The sequence below is a fragment of the Grampus griseus genome (genome assembly GCF_964374135.1).
Source record: "Grampus griseus genome assembly, chromosome: 12".
NCBI lineage: Eukaryota > Metazoa > Chordata > Mammalia > Artiodactyla > Delphinidae > Grampus > Grampus griseus.
In genome coordinates this window covers 6,617,618-6,634,440 of record NC_139006.1, presented here as the reverse complement: position 1 = coordinate 6,634,440, position 16,823 = coordinate 6,617,618, and the positions used below count along the sequence as shown (strand labels likewise).

Below are 16,823 nucleotides of genomic sequence, written 5' to 3'. Positions count from 1 at the left end.
GGGAAATGAGGCAACCCTGCCCAAGGTCACCCAGCACAGCCGAAGTGGAGCCTTCAGACTCTTGTGCAGTTTAGCCAAAGCACAAGATGGCTGTGGACACTGGGCTCCACGCAGGGTGTGGGCCTAGGGCTAGTCCTTCTACAGCAGCAGCAACATCTGTCTGTCTGTCTGTCTGTCTCTGTCTCTGTCTCTCTCTCTCTCTCACACACACACACACACACACACACACACACAGTGACTGAGGTCTCCACCGAGCAGCCCAGGCCACGTTCCAGAAAAGAAAGAGGACCCTCTTTCCTCACCGGCAGGAAAAGCACGGAGCCTCATGGGCCCCCAGCTGGCATCTCCATAGTGACAGAATCACAGAAGATGTGGGGCTAAAAATAAAGCCTCCACCTTCTGAAACCCCCATCTGCTCAGCTCCAGCTGCAGGAGGGCTCGGTGATGCTGAGTGGCCAACACCTAAACAGCAAGGAAGGCCCCTCCGCCCTGAGAACAGGGGACAGCACACCTGGGACACCAGGAACGAGAGACCATCTGTGCTCCCACGAAAGAGTTTTCCACAGTCGTCACCCACGGGTTCCCAGACAAACCGGCTCCGTGTGAGTCACGCCAGCAAGCAAAAGGCACCCTGACCTCCGGGCACAAACGTTCCCGCACACGCACAAGCACCCCGTCCATGGCAGGCGTCCGGAGGCACCTCTTAAGCCTTGAAAGTACAAAGTGTTCCTTTTCCAAAGGCACCAAGACTTTTTAAGTTTCCTCACTTAAAAAGAGAAGATTTACAAAACGCCTAGCTCCCCAGGTAGGCTCTGAAAAACCTACTTAACTCCAAAATGGGTGCAGTGTGTGGTAAATGGTCTAAGGTAGCCGTTTAGCCGAGAGCTTCAGAGCCAGACTGCCTGGATTTGAATCTACCAGCCATGTGACCTTGGGGAAGTCAGCTTTCCCCTCTGGGCCTCAGTTTTCTCATCTGTACAATGGGGTTAACTGCAGAGGACCATTGAGGACCTAGCAGAGAGTAAGTGCCCCAAGAGCTCAATCATTCAGTGGCCCGGTGGGTCATGTTCTTGTTGGCGGGCCAGCCTGAGAACCCAATAGTGAACGGACATCCCAACTGAGAGCAGCCTTTCAAGGTGCCAGCTGTGCATCAGCTGGGAACTCTCCATATTAGCCAGCACTTTGCACACACTGAATGCCCCCCGCCCCACTCTCCATCTACATGACCTTCCACAAATCAACCCCCAGCCTCAGCTTATCTTCCGAATAATCTATAACACGGATCACAACGTATGATTCCTAGTACGATTATTAACTATATTACGGCTAATTTTAAACGGCCTTAAAATTCTCAAATAGCACACAACAAGTGCAACTCCTCATTAGTCAGGCAGCCCTAAGTTAATAATTAAGCAGCCTTAATTGGTGGATATGGAACTGCAGGGCACAGCCTCCTAGGCACCACTGCACATGGAACTGGCCCGGCCCGGTAATGGATTTCCTAAATCAGCTCACAGAGCTAATTCGCATGGAAAGTTAATTAGCCTAATGAAGGCAAGTGTGACTTAGTGAATTCCAGTCTGACTTTCTGCTCTGACTCAGCCACCCCAGGAGGCTGCCAATGTCATCCTCCTGGCTTCGATTTCTTGGAGCTCCAAGGAGGGGCCCCAGGAGGCAGTGCTGCAGGGAACCATGCGTCCCCGGCTCCCCTACTACTATCAGCTGGGAGTCAGCAAGTGCTCAGAAGGCCACTAAGAGGCAGGACACACCTTCTTGTGGGGCTGACTCTGGAACCTCTGCAAGGGAGGGAACTTTCCAGCAAGTGGAAGTCACAAGTGAGTCCCAGGAGGGTGGAGGGCCAGGCACCACCCACCCTCATAGCCTATGACTGATGAAGACCAGGGCTGTCCCTGTCCAGAAAGACAGCAGCTCCCGTGTGCAGGGCAACTGACAGTCCACAAAACCACCCTCTCATCCAGACTCTCATTGCATCCACCCCTGGGAGGGAGCGTCGCTGCCCCTGTTGGATGGATACAGAAACCGAGGCACAGGAAGGTGCGATCATCAAAGGCCATTCACCTTGGAAATGGTGCAGCTCTTGCCTCCCAGACCCCTAGGCCCTCCTAGTTCAGCTGTCTTTCACTGTTCCCCATCCAGGGGCAAGCCAAAGTCAACACCTCGCTGGCCCAGAAATGGCCCGAGTGTCCATCAACAGACGAACAGATAAACAAAAGGTGGTCTATCTATATGGTGGAATATTACTCAGCCATGAAAAGAAAGGAAATTCTAACACATGCTACAGCATGGATGAACCTGAAGGACATTCTGCTCAGTGAAATAAACCAGACGTGAAAGGACACACACTGTATGATTCTACTTATGCGAGGTACCCAGAGGAGTCAAATTCACAGAGACAGAAAGTAGAATGGTGGGTGCCAGGGGCTGGAGGGAAGAGGAAATGGGAAGTTGTTGTTTAATGGGGACAAAACTTCAGTCTGGGAAGACGAAGAAGTTCTGGACACGGATGGCAGTGATGGTTGCACAACGATGTGAATGTACTTAATGTCACTGAACTGTATGCTGAAAAGTGGCTACGATGGTAAATGTGATGTTACGTGTATTTTACCACTCAAAAAAAAAGAATGAAGCACTGATACGTGCTACAACATGGATAAACCTCGAAAACATTTTGTTACATGAAAGAAGCCGGACACCAAAGGTCCCACGTTGTACGATTCCATTTATGTGAAATGTCCAGAATAGGTAAATCTATAGAGACAGAGAGTAGATCAGTGCTGGCCAAGGGCCAGGGGAGGAGAGAGAATGGAGGATGATTGCTAACGGGCCTGGGGTTTCCTTTCGGGGTGGTGAGGATGCTCTAGAATTAGACAGAGGTGGTGGCCGCACAGCATTGTGAATGCGCTATATGACACTGAATTGCACACTTAGAAATGGTCAGTTCTATGTTACATGAATTTCACTTCAATTTTTAAAAAAAGAAGGAAAGGAAAGAAACTCTCCCGTTCTCTGGCCTTCTCTCCTCCTGCATCCAAAACCTCACCCGGTGCCCTCTTTTTCTGCTGGGCATCTGTCCAGCGGCCCTTCCTGCCCCTTCCGTGCACTGCACACACTGGAACCTCCATTTTCCCTCTGCATCCAGGTGTGAGCACAGCCAGGGGATTGGAATCCTTCTGGGTGTGTGTCCTTCCGAGCAGGTTAGGATTCTAGTGAGAGCAGGAGAAATCTGGAAGGCAGCCTCCTGGGAGAACAGGTGGGCCAGACCACCTTCCCCGAGTTTTTCTTCGTCAGAGGCTTCATTAAGCCCTCTTCCAAGCTTGGAACAAGGCAAGGTGCTCCGAGGAAGCCAAAAAGGTATAACTCGGCCCTGCCCCTGGGAGCCCCCGCCCGGCCCAGCTGGGACGCCTGGGCCCCGGGAGCTACACCAAGATAACAACAGTCCGGGGAGTGGCTCATACAGTGTGGGGAGCCCCAGGGAAAAGCAGACCCTCTAACTCTTGCTGAAGGGACCCCAGAGGCTCCCACAGGGACCCACCTGTGTCTCTTCTCCGCCTGGCGGCCACAGGCCCTTCAGCTCTCCCAGCTCAGAGGACATCGCAAGGCAGCCACCTACGGTGCAGGTGGGAGAGACAAAGCATTGGCCTCTACCTCCTGCCCCACCTGCCGCTGCGTCCTGACCAGGCCACTTTGGGTCCCTGCTCTTTCTCTAACGAGCAAGGAGAAGGTCAGAAGTGGGGCAGGAAGAGGGGGACAAGCCAGAGCAAACTGACCCAGCCCCAGCTGAGAACCCAGAGTGGGTGGTGAGCAGGGCCCACCCTCATGGACAAGTCCCAGCCCACTCTGAACTGTGCCCTTTTAAAAACATGCCTGTCCCACCCCCATAAACGGGGTTCCTAACTCAGCCAGTCTGAAAGCGGCTCTGACCTGAGGGAAGGAAAAGGCACCACTTCCCAAGACCTCAAAGGCACACAGTTGGTGGAGCCTCTGACCACAGCCTCCTAGGCGTGTGGCTACAAGACTTGACAACAGGATCCCAGTGGGGGCTCCAACTCAGGTACGTGGCCATGACCCCAGAGCGTGCAACCCTATCTTGGGGAATCTAATCCTGCTCTAAATCCATGGTGCCTTTTGGCCTCTTTGGAGAGCAAAAGCTACAGAACAAAAGGAGGGAAATTCTGTTTTCCTCTCTGGAAAAAAAGAAAAGCAACAAAAAACTCACACAAACCCAAACTGAAAGCTTCTGGGCACTGCTCAGACCGAACCAGATCAGGAAATACTGATGGATTTTTTTTTTTTTCTTTTTTGCCACACCGCGTGGCTTGCGGGATCTTAGTTCCCAGACCAGGGATCGAACCCGGGCCCTCAGCACTGAACGTGCAGAGTCCTAACCACTGGGCCACCGGGGACATCCCCTGATGGATTTTAAAAACAACAACGTAACAACATGGCAGGGGCCATGTAATGGACGTGACAACGTGAACTTGAAGAATCGAGGACCCCGATTAGGACAAGAATCCTGGCCAGCAGGTAACCTCCTCTGTGGTTGGCCCAACTCATGACCTCCCTGAGCTGTAGTGTGCCCGTGTATGAAACACGACAGCTGAAAGCACTGAGCGCCAAATCATGACCTCTTCGAGCCTCAGTTTCCTCACCTGTAAAGTGGGCACAGCAGCACTTCTGGGTGTCAAATGAAGCACAACGGGCAGAAGCACTCCGTGCCATGGAGGGTGTTACACAAAAGGTGGATGAATGAGAAAGGCCGCTTTGCCTCTGGACCTCTAGCCACCGCCTCCCCACAAATGGTCATCAGGCCCTGAGTCACCACCAGGCCACTATGCTGGGCACCAGGGACTCAAAGACAAATAAGCCAAGGTCCCTCCGCCTGCAGAGCAGCTGGGCTAGACCAGATATCCCTATGGTTTGGAGAGGGAAGGCCTGCCGCCTTCTCCTTGGGCAGGAATCTCAGTATTCAGAAAAGTCTATCATGAAGCATCAATCTGGTTGGGTACAGGATGGGTACCATTATCAGCCTAAACCCTCCAAACACCAGTCCTGCAGCTCCCAGGCCACCAGGACAAACCTGAGTGAACCGAACATCCCAGATTTCACAAGCCGGCCTCCAGTTTACAACCATGTGGTGAGTCTCAATCCTGCTCCACGCCCAGCCTGGGGTGGTAAGGTTTCAGGGAAACGGAAAGTCATTCCTCCTGAAAGGTCAAACCCTTGGACTTGGTTTTTTCCCACGCTCCTTCCGGCTCCCCTATTCTCCTAAGATGCTGAATTCCTCTTTTCCTCCCTGCTGGAAAGTCAGACAGAACATTCCTCAGGAAAGGGGACAGTTTGCCGGGAGAAATAACAGAGGTAAAAAGAGAGAGAAATGGGTGTAACTGGTGCTCTAAACCTTGGTACCCAAGGAGTGCAGAGCAGACGCGCTGGTCAGCATGCGTCACCATGACCTCACGATGCTCGGTGAGTCACCCGAGTGAGGCTGGGACCCGAAATGAAACGAGCAGCTTGGGAGCTCAGCTGAATACTGATGTGGGGATCTGTTCACCACCTCCCTTGCTACTCCTAGCAGCAAATGCCCAGGCTGCGTGGCCCCCTTTCCACACCAGGTTAGTGCAAATCGTGCTCTGGACCAATGAAACAAGCCACCTCAGAACTCTGCTTCACTGGGTTGGAAAATGTCACAGGAGTAGGGGAAGAAATGAGACCTTAAGTTATGCATGTCCATTTGATGGCTCAACAAGGGGGAATGCTTTCAGAACTCTTGAAGCTTTTGTTATTAATGGTGTTTTAGTGTTGGGTTCTTAAACACATCAAACAAATTTCCTTCAAATTGGTAGTTACCGACTGCCATGGGGAAGGCTGCAGGCCTCCCACCTCCCAGATGGCTCAACCACAATGAACGTGTGGCCTGTCAGATGCACAGCACTGATGAACTAACTGAAATATGCTTTAAGAAGCAAACCCCAAATAAATGTGAAATAGCTGTTTCCTTATGCAAGAGCCCCGAACTGCCTCCATGGCTGGCCGTCCCTGCCAACTGAACGGTCCCCGGGGCTCCTGCTTCCGTGTGGTTTTCAAAAGACTTAAATGCTTTTTGTCCATTGTGATTACCCAAGAGGGAAAAATTCTAATTGCAGAAAATGTCTGGTATCTCTCCCTCTTATGGAAAAAAAAAAAAAAACAAACCCGCAAGTGAAAAGTCAACTCACAAAGTGCCCAGCAGGACAGAAGAGAGCAATGGACCAGCCAGCGATAAACCGGCCTCGAGCGCGCCTCCCCATCTGCGGGAAGCCCCGCCTCCCCGGCAGCCCCGCGCCCGGATGGAAGCTGTTCCCTGTTGGAAATGGGAATGGCCGCCTATTTCTACCCCGATGCCTAGCCCCTGACCCCAACCCTTCAAGGTGGGTTTTCAAGGGTCTGTAAAGAGACAGCAGAGGGACAGCTGGCAGCCCCCACGGAGTAGCCCTCCCTCCACCCGCCTCACGCAGGGCCCTGGCGCCTGGTGGGCGCTCCCTGGGGCCTGACTCCTTCGTGGACCATGGCCAGGTGAGGCCAGGAGGCTGCAGGGCCTGACTCAGTCCAGCAGGGCAGCAGCGGGAGAGAGCTCTCGCCCTGCTCCACAGCACAGCCGATGAGTCAGCCAGACCCTACAGAGACCTGGGGGAAAGCCCCCCAGCTGCAGAGAGAGAAAATTCCATCCTTCGCGGGGAACCATTTCCAAAAAGGGAAATAAAGAACCTGGGAGAGAAGAAAGAGCAATAATCCCTATTACTTATGTACCAACTCTTCACAGGGCACAAGAGGCAGAACATTTTTGGAAAGGTTTCCAGGACTAAGAAGGAGTAAGAAAGCCAGGATTTGAGGGTTGGGAACCCGGGAAGCCCCGTGCTGGCCTGAAATGCCTCAAGAGAATCATTTCTGGGACTTCCCTAGTAGTCCAGGAGTTAAGACTCCAGTTCCCAATGCAGGGGGCTGGGGTTTGATCCCAGGTCAGGGAACTAGATCCCGCAGGCTGCAACTAAAGACCCTGCATGCCACAAGGAAGATCTTGCACGCGGCAACAAAGATCTGCGTGTCGCAACTAAGACCCGGTGCAGCCAAATAAATAAATATATATGTATTTTTTAAATGGTAAAAGCTTAAAAAAAAAAAGAAAAGGATCATTCCTTTGGGCAAAGGGCTGCCCTTGGCGCCTCCCAGCAAAGACCAGTTAGTTCTGTTAGACGTGGGGCTGCCGACACCCCCTTGTGTACGAGAACACGGGACCTCCTGTGGAAAGGGGAGATGGGTGCCCTTCTGGAAGGGATATAGGAGGGCGAGGTGGGTAGCCTATGCCCGGATATTTCTCCTTCCTCTGGCACCCGAGACAAAGCAAACACAAGAAACTGCGGCCCTGGCCTTCATTCACCAAGTAATTACTGAGCGTCCACGAGGGGCCCTGTTCTGTACACTGGAGTTACCATGGGGGTAAACACAGTGACAAAGACGGCAGATGGGTCATTGCGGTGGGGGTGGGGGGGTAGCACGAGGAGGAAAGAATCTCATTGCGAACGCTGCAGGAGCTGAGAGGAAAGAACCACACTTGGGATCAGCCAGGAGTGGGTGCAAGTCTTGGCTCGGCCCCAGCCACCTGTGCAAACTCCAACAAGTCACTAACCTCTCTGAGCCTTTTTCCTTTCTGTAAAATGTGGCAACAGTCCCTCCTTATCTCTCCGGAATGCTGTGTTGTGGAACCACTTTGTATAAACTGTCCTTACTCATTATTCACGGATTCCCGTATTTACGAATCCGCCCACTTGCTACAGTTTACTTGTAACCCAGAAACTGACGATCGCCGCGCTTACGAGGTCATTTGCAGACATGCACGGGGTGGAGGTGGGGGGGGGGAAACTGAGTCACCCAACGCCCAATGTGCAGCACAGGTCAAACAAGGTGGCCCTCTGCCTCCTGTTTCAGTTCAAACTGTCAACAAGTGTCCTTTCCGTGGTCCATGTACTGCCACAGTTTTCACACTTTGGTGCTTTTTTTGTTAGTGATTTAACATGGCCCTGAGCATGAAGCTAAAGCACTGCCTAGTGCTCAGAGCTGCTCAGAGCCGAGGAGGCTGTGATGTACCTTATGGAGGAAACTCGTGTGTTAGACGAGCTTCGCTCAGGCGGGAGTGATAGTGCTGTTGGCTGAGTTCAGTTAATGAATCAGTAATATATAATAAATTAGGCATCTTTAAAGAGAAACACACATAAGAGGGTTATGTATTGATCGGAGGACAAATACGTTGTGACCAGAGGCTGGCGGGAACCTAACTCCGCATTTCCCCTAAGAGCAGTGGTTCAGGGCCCTTGACAGAACTGCCAGGAATGGGCCTCGACTGTGTGCACACGTGACCTAAGATGTGTCATACTCGAGGGCTTCCGCTCTGTGAGGCCATCGCTCCTGCAGCTGACTATGAGCATCACTCGGGATGGAAATCAGCCTCGGGGTCCCCGAGTCCTGCGGCTTCTTTCCATAACTCTCTGCCTTTCCCCTGCACGCCCAACTCCCAACACCTTCCCACAAGAGGGAAGCGGGACCTCGGGGCTTCGGGGCTTCGGCGAGGAGAGGGTGTGAAACCGCTTTCCTGATGCTCTTCCCCAAAGCTCTTGCTTGGGTTTGATTTGTCTGTTGCTGGAATCCTGCCTGTTGGTTCATTTTGTTTCTGTCCTCTGGCAAGGGCAGTTTATTGTGTTTTTTTGTTTTTTTCAAATTTAATTATTATTCTGACGAACTTCATTTCAACGGTAACTATATTTTTTGTTTGTTTTTAAACGATTAAAGCAATTTTTACTTTTTTTGAATTTCTTTTTATACAGCAGGTTCTTATCAGTTATCTATTTTATACATATTCGTGTATATATGTCAATCCCAATCTCCCAATTCATGCCAGCACCACCACCACCTCCCCTGCCACTTTCCCCCCTTGGTGTCCATACGTTTATTCTCTACATCTGTGTCTCTACTTCTGCCCTGCAAACCGGTTCACCTGTACCATTTTTCTAGGTTCCACATATATGCGTTAATATACGATATTTGTTTTTCTCTTTCTGACTTACTTCACTCCGTATGACAGTCTCTAGATCCATCCACGTCTCTACGTTTGTTTTTTTAATACTTATTTATTTGGCTGTGCCAGGTCTTAGTTGCAGCATGTGGGATCTTTAGTTGCTGCATGAGGGATCTAGTTCCCTGACCAGGGATGGAATCCGGGCCCGCTGAACTGGGAGCGCAGAGTCTGGACCACAATGCCAGCTCTCCTCCCCAACAGTGCTCTTTCTGCCTTTGGTCATAAAGGCTTAGCAGGGGTTTTTCTTGGTGTTTGCTGGGCTGGGAGTGAGGAAGACGGTACCCCTGTACCCGTTTGACAGGAAGAAAGGGCTGATGTACAGGGCTGCTGTCCGACTTCAACTTCGCCAGTATAAAGAGCCAGCACCAAGCTGGTAGTTAGGGACCTGGGTTCCAGGCTGCAGGACAGGTCTTGGGCAAGTCACTGCTCTTCTGTCAGCCTCGCCCTCTCATCCTTAATGGGGTACAGCCCTCCCAGCTCCAGTGTTCCCAGACCCTCCAGCAAGGCTGGAGAAGACTTGAAAAGGCACCACCAGGCTCCCCACTTTCCCTCCAGACCGATTCTCTCCTTTCACGCGGGAACCTTTTCCGGTAGGGCCGTGGTGAAAACCACAAATTTGACTCTAAATCCTACACACCTTTCCAGGTGCCCTGACTATCAAAACTCCACCCATTCTTCAAGGCCTCCTTCAAATCCCACCTCTTCCAGGAAGTCACCCCTGACCGCCTTACCCAGAAAGGGTGTCTCCTCCTCTGAAGCCTGTCTGCTGTTTAAGCAACACTTATCTCACATGCCCGGTGTTACCCGTGGGAGCATCTCCCTAACCACACCGTGAGTCAGCCTAAGCTTTAGGTGCAATGTTACGTACTATATTCAACTCTTATCTGTCCAGTTTTCCAGAAACCTTTTGTGATGAGTTATAAAGAATACAGCTAGATTTACACTTACATATATACGTGCACATAGACAGACGGTAAAGTAGAAATAAGTATGCTGACCACAAGGGTAAGTGAATACAGTCACTACATGAAAATATAGCATTGTGCTCCCAGCATCCTGGAAGCCAGGGAAGAGGAGGTGACCATAATCAGTTGGAAAGACAGTGTAGGTGGAACGGGAAGAGTCTGGCAGAACTGGGTACAAACCCGGAGTGCCTTAGGGCCAATCAGTTGACTTCTTTCTCTGGGAAAATGGAGGAAGAACACCATCTAACGCGCAGGGTTCGCGGGGAAGCCTCGCACACGCTGTGTGCGTGCAGCACACAAACCATGCCTGTTTTCCTGCTCCACCTTCCTTCTCGTTATCAAAGGAAGAAGCAACCTACATTCCCCGCCCACAGGGGAGGCAAATCTTGCCTGGCCGTACATTCTAAAAGAAATTTTTCATACGAGACTCTGTAAGACTTGAGCAGAAAGGGGGCAACGCCCCACGTTACGGTTAGCCCTGGTTTTAGAGCAAAGCCAGACGACGATTTGCCATGGCCGCCATGGCTCTATGTGATCACATCCCGGGTACCCAGTGAAAGCCTAATAAACATTGACGGAAGGACCTACAGGGAAGCTACTTGAAGACCACTTAGTGGCAGGGGGTCCTGGTGAGCAGGTTTCAGGAGGGCTGTCTGCAAGGCTGACCACGTCTCCTGCCCATGGCTGAGGACGCAGGCGTGAGATCACTGTCCTTCCATGACAGAGCACATGCCCGCCCCCACCCCCCGCTGTCTTCTCCAAAAGCAGCAAGGCAGCGATCATGAAGCACCAGAAGTTTCCTCTTCTTTTTTTTTTTTTAAAAAATAAATTTATTTATTTATTTTTGGCTGCATTGGGTCTTTGTTACTGTGCGCAGCCTTTCTCTAGTTGTGGCGAGCGGGGGCTACTCTTCACTGCGATGCGTGGGCTTCTCATTGCAGTGGCTTCTCTTGTTGCGGAGCACGGGCTCTAGGCACGCGGGCTTCAGTAGTTTTGGCTCGCGGGCTCTAGAGCGCAGGCTCAGTAGTTGTGGCGCATGGGCTTAGTTGCTCCACAGCATGTGAGATCTTTCCAGAGCAGGGATCGAACCCGTGCCCCTGCATTGGCAGGCACATTCTTAACCACTGCGCCACCAGGGAAATCCATCACCAGAAGTTTCCTCTTCTAATCTCTACAAATGAACTGTACATTCTCCACGACTGGCTCTTCTCAGGGACCAAGCTGGAAAGCTTTAACGGGATGGGATGGTTAAGAGAACATCTGCCTGGTTTTAAAAGAGGCCTCTAGATATGGAGGAAGGCAAAGCTGGGCCCCAGTGAGAGAGGATGTACAGTCCACCTGGGACAAGGGCTCTTAGCTCCTCACCATTTATCCCACAGACATTTTACCTAGAGCCTCCCATGTGCCAGGCATGGGGGATGCAGAGAAATGAGATTCGGCGCTGACCCCACAGGAGCTCAGTCTGGCAGGGAGGCAGAGAGTAACATTTAACTGCCGTTCTGCCTAAGTTACATTAGGGTGGCACAAAGGTGGAGGTGATGGACTCCACCTGGGAAGGTCAATGAAGACAACAAGCCTGGGTCTCGGTAACGAACAGTCATTAAGGCAGAGGACGCAAGGCCCAAATCCTACAGGGCCTCATACAAGCAGAGGAATTTTCTTTCAGATTCCATAAGGAAGGACCAACCAAGATCAAGAGAAACCAAGTGACTCAGTGAAGCTCGTACGACCTTATGGGACGGCCAGGCCTGGAGCCTTGACTCCCACAGTTCAGTTACCCTGCTGCATCCCCTGCACGGCGAGTGCAGAAGGCCAAAGAGAGAAGCCCATTCCACACCCAATGCCCAGAGAGCCCAGAGTCTGTGCCGGGCCATCGTCATAGCAGAGCATGTACTGTCCTAGTCATCTGGCAAGTCCCTCCCTATAAGAAAAACAGCCCTTCCTAACTCACTGTGTTTCTCTCTGCAAAGGGAGAGGACTGGGAATCTCCTCCATCACAGAAGAAGAAGAAGAATTTAACAGGGACCGTCCAGGAGTCAGATAAACTAGGTCCCCAGAGGCAAGCTGGGGAGGGGGCTTCTACTGCATCCAGACACTGACGCTGACGGTGCACAGGGTGCTGGCCCAGGGCGGGGGACCAGGGATGAATCAAACTCCACCCCTGTCCTCCATCCTCCAGGAGCTCACAATCCAGCCAGGGAGATAAGCCAGGCCCAAAAGTAACTATAAAATAAGGCAGGCGGTGATAAGAGTCACACAAGAGACACAGATAAGGTGCAGTGGGAGTTCAGAGCAGAGATGAGTCACGCTGGGGGCTTGGCCGCAAGGGAGATTCAGATGACGGGGAGCATCTACCACATTCCCCTCAGAAAGGAGGAGGGGGGCTCTAGCCTATAGCCCCAGTGGCTCCCAGGTAGCGGCTGGGGAGAGAGCTAGGAGGGGACCGAGAAAGATGCCCAGAGGAGGTCCCCTTTGAAGAACCCTGATTCTGAAGGGAAGGACGCAAGGAGGCCTGAGACTTTGGAGAACTGCCCCAGTCCCTATTTCAGAGGCAGGGAGAGGAGTGTAGGATGAGGAATTTGGAATTTACGCAGGGGCAGCAAATGCGTTGAAAAGGGACAGAGCTAAAGATTTGCCTTGAAATGACATTTGCCTAGCAAACACACTCTATTTATTCAGAATGTCCACTTGAGGTTTCCCGGCGGAATTAGCTACACGTTATGGCGGAGGCGGGCACTAGCGTTTCCCTCTCCCCAAGTTCCCCATCAGCCCTGCCTGCCCCTGACAAGCAAGGCTGAGGCGGGTAGGGAGGAAGCTCGCCGCTCTGAGACAGCGCCGGCCCCTCAGGTTGCAACAGCAAAGGGAGACTCACGGGATGGAGAGGGGCCAGATTTTCCTCCAGCGAGGGGGACACCGGCAGCACTTCTTCCCAGTCCTGGCCCCCTCTCTGAGGGCCGCACCCCGGGCTCAGGCCCCGGACACCCACCCAGCCAGGCCAGCGCTGGAGGGCTGTCCAGGTGGAGGCGGGAAGCCCAGAAGGCTAGACCGAGGGCTTTGGCCACCACTTCCTCTCGGCCCCTTCCCAACGCTGCACACACACCTGCCCCTTGGCCGCCGTTGACACTTGTCACTGGGGGAGGGGAGTCCTCCGCGCCTCAGCCGGAACCGACGGAAATTAGGCATTAGCGTCGGGGGACCCCCTGAATCCCGAGGGCCAGCGCCTCCCGGGGGCCGGGCTGGGGGCGATTTCCTGAGCCCGGGATCCCCGCGCGCCAGACCCTCCCCCACGAGCGGGGCGGCGGGGCACGGGTCTCCTACTTTTCCCTCCCGCCGAGCGCGCGGGCCGGCGGACAGGCGGGCGGGCGGGCCTGGGCCTCCGGGAGCCGCCGCCCGGCCGGGGTCCCCACCGCGCGCCCGTCCCCTCCCCGGGGGCTCCGCGCGGGCCAGAGGAGGGGGCCCGGCCGCGCCGCCTTCCGGCCGGGCCGCCGAAACACTCACCCCGCTCCGCGCGGCGCGGCTTCGTCCTCTTCGGCAGCGCTGGGCCGCCGCCGCCTCACGCCGCCCGGGAGGCCCCGGCCCCGCGGCCCCGGCCCGGCCGGCTGCGCCCCGCGGCTCCGCGCGCCGCCGCCGCCACCGCCGCCGCCGCCAGCTGGCCCCGGGCGAGCGGCCGGGCCCCCGCGGGCATGCTCCCCGGCCGTCGGCGGGCGTGCGGCGGGCGGGCGCACGTGCGGGCCGCCGCGGGTCTGGGCGCTCGGAGCGCGGGCCGCGGGCCGACGAGGAGGCGGCGGCCGGCGGGGCGCGGGGCCGGGCGCGCCGGCGGACCGCCCTGACAGCTCTACGCCGCGGCGCCGCCGTGCCCCGCGCGCCCCAGCGGCCGCTGCTGCCCGTGCGCGCCGGGCCCGCCTCGCATTCCCTCACTCGGCGGCAGGCCTGCGCCTCCGTCAGGCCACGCGGGGAGCCGCCCGCCGCCTCCGCCCGTCCCGAGGGCCGGCCTCCGCCCGGAGCAACCCGGCAAACTTGGTGGCCCCGCTCCGGCGCCGGACGTGCTGTCGCCCCGGCGACCCCCGAAAGCCCGGGGCTCGCTTCCGCGCGGGAGGCCCCGGGCGCTGGACCCGGCCCACGACCTCTCGGCCCTTTTAACACCATCGGCCTCGCCTATCGGGAGACTCGCGAACAGTAAGAGGGGAAGGGAACGAGGAGATCTGCAGAAATTGGAAAAAAATACAAACAAAAAAATCAAGTCCTTCGGGAGTAAAATGACAAATCAAGGGGAACGAACTGCGGAAGACTTCGGAAGGCATTTGGAATGTGTGGACAAACCAAAGGTAGTTAATTGAAGTCCAAACCTTGATGCCGGGTACATGCATCAGTTACCGACCCGATTTGCAGAAATAGGCATCAAGGAGTTCTCTCCTCAGGATCCCAAATATGGTCTGGACCAAAAAATGAAAATGCTCTTTGGTCACCAGAAGTCGTGGGAGTAATAGTAGCCAGAGGGTAAGTTCTAGTCCCTGACCTCAAGGAACTGGCCGAGGATCAGAAAGAGCTTCATCTTGATGTTCCCTCCCGACTGGACGCTCCAGTTGGACCAAGAGGGTACTGAGTGAAATTTAAAGGAAATCATAAAGCGTATATTTAGACTGAGCAAGGATGGCCTTGTTTGTCAAGATCTGAAGTAACTGAATTAAACAGGGCACACCCAAAACCTACGGGTAGTTTACCTATCACTAAGTATTATAAGGTCGAGAGGAGCGGGGGAGCGCCTTCCCCTGGAAGGGCAAGGGCAAGCTCAAGTTAAAGCGCTCCAAGATGACTTCAGATCAAGTCAGAGAGAACAACCCTGACCAAAGGCTGTCCAATCTCCTTGGACACTGAACGGGCCAGGAGAGCCGCCGTAACACAGCTTGCCTCAAAACGCCTCATGATCACACGGAGACAAGTGAAGGGGTCCCCATAAACACTAAACCCTCAACTCCTTCCCTCCACCAAGGGGTGCCCTAAGACCCATTAAAGGTTTTCAGCCCCAGTGCTGTTCTGAGTCGGCCAGGGATTGAGTCATCATCTGTCTCCTGTACAACCATCCTCCTTGCCTGAGGACCCGTGGAAACCGGATTGGATGACACACGCTTTTGCTGCTACTTCTCCCTGTACTTGTGCTTTAACCTAATAATAAAAGTAAAAAGAAAAAAAAAAAAAAGCATTTCAGAGCATACAGATCTCCAGAGTGAGGCTCTGCCTGTAGGCCAGTCGGAACAGAGCACCTGGACGGCTGCCATTGTAACCCTGCAATGACTGCCCTCAGACCAGTAACGCGGAAGACTTAACACCATTAAAAACCAGATCCCACAGTTAGCCAGTTAGGAATAAATACACTAATATCACAGTTATTTGTATGCACAAATATTTATTAAGTGCCTGTATTCAAGAATGAAGAGGAGATGGTCCCTGCTTTCATGGAGCTTACAATTTCATTACTCCAGCATTTGACTAGATTTAAGAACTGCAACAAGCACTGGTCTTTGTCTAATGTCAGCAGCACTACAGGAAGCAAATTTCTCACGTTATATTGGTCACTGTTACAGTGAAATTGTGAATAAAACATTATCTTTGAAGTCTGTAGTCACAGCGATGACATGACATATAATGTCCAGCAAATGCAAATTTATGGCTTGATTCCTCCTATTTGAGAGGGGTCTGCTGAAATAAAACACAAATCAAAAGGGGAAGGCTTAACAAACAGGTCCTAAGAATACTGGTGTAGTTTAATATATTATTAAACTGCCACAGAACTCTTGGCAAGGCAGGAAATTATCTCCTGCAAAATCTGTGCAATATAATTGGTTTAATTAGACCTGCAAATCTCATAACCATGTACAATCACTTATGATGGGTAAATACGATTTACCTTTATGATTCCTAAAGGGCTCTAGATATGTATTTATTTTTTAAAAAGCTTCTTAGAGACTCACAGCACAAATGGCACATTAAAATTTAGTGAAAACTGCTTTTGAGATATCTAAAAATTAAAATGACAAAAGTGTCTAACTTTTCTACATTTATAAGTACAGAGTTCAGAATTCAAATAGCATTCAGCAAAGCACCTGGCTTTTCTGAGTTAAAAAGGGGAACAAATTTTGGTTGCTTATCAAACTCCAAAAGCAAATCATAATCTTCATATAGATCTTCCAAACGTTCAGTGGCAGCCACTTCCTTCATGTGCTCCTGTGTCACAGGCCAGCACCTTTAGAAGTCTAATTATGGAACATTCAAAGGTGCAATTATTTTGATTACATTGGCAATACTTTTTTTTTTTTTTTTGGTAAAACAGCCTATATCAGATAACCCCCAAATCATCTACTTTACTTAAGATCACAGGGCTTCTGAACTTACACTAGCCAAGTTATCAATTACTCATTAAAAAAAGCACACCATTTAAACTCTAAATGAGCCCAGCTCACTTAAACTCTAAGAAAGCTCATTTTTTGCAAAAAGATGGAGAGAACAGCTTAGACCACCTAACAAATGTCAACCAACCCAAGGCAGTTTTTAAGTCAATTGCTGGGGACACAGTCTCCTTTTCTAAGAAAGCACTGAAATCGCTACTTCAAAAGCCTATTTAATAACCCAGAATGAATCAGAAATGTACTGTTTATTGAAAACTTACTAGACACCAGGCACTTTACATAAGCTCTCACAATGGAAGGCAGCTTCTTATCTTTACATGGAGGAAG

The 16,823-nt window shown here is 52.4% G+C and overlaps 1 protein-coding gene across 1 annotated transcript in view; it reads right to left on the bottom strand.

The window, feature by feature from the left end:
- Positions 1-13,618, bottom strand: part of PITPNM2 (phosphatidylinositol transfer protein membrane associated 2) — a 143,505-nt gene extending 129,887 nt beyond the window's left edge. The window contains 1 exon segment of the mRNA XM_082667265.1: positions 13,591-13,618. The gene's annotated coding sequence lies outside the window, so the exon portion shown is untranslated.
- Between the last annotated feature and the right edge of the window lie 3,205 nt (positions 13,619-16,823).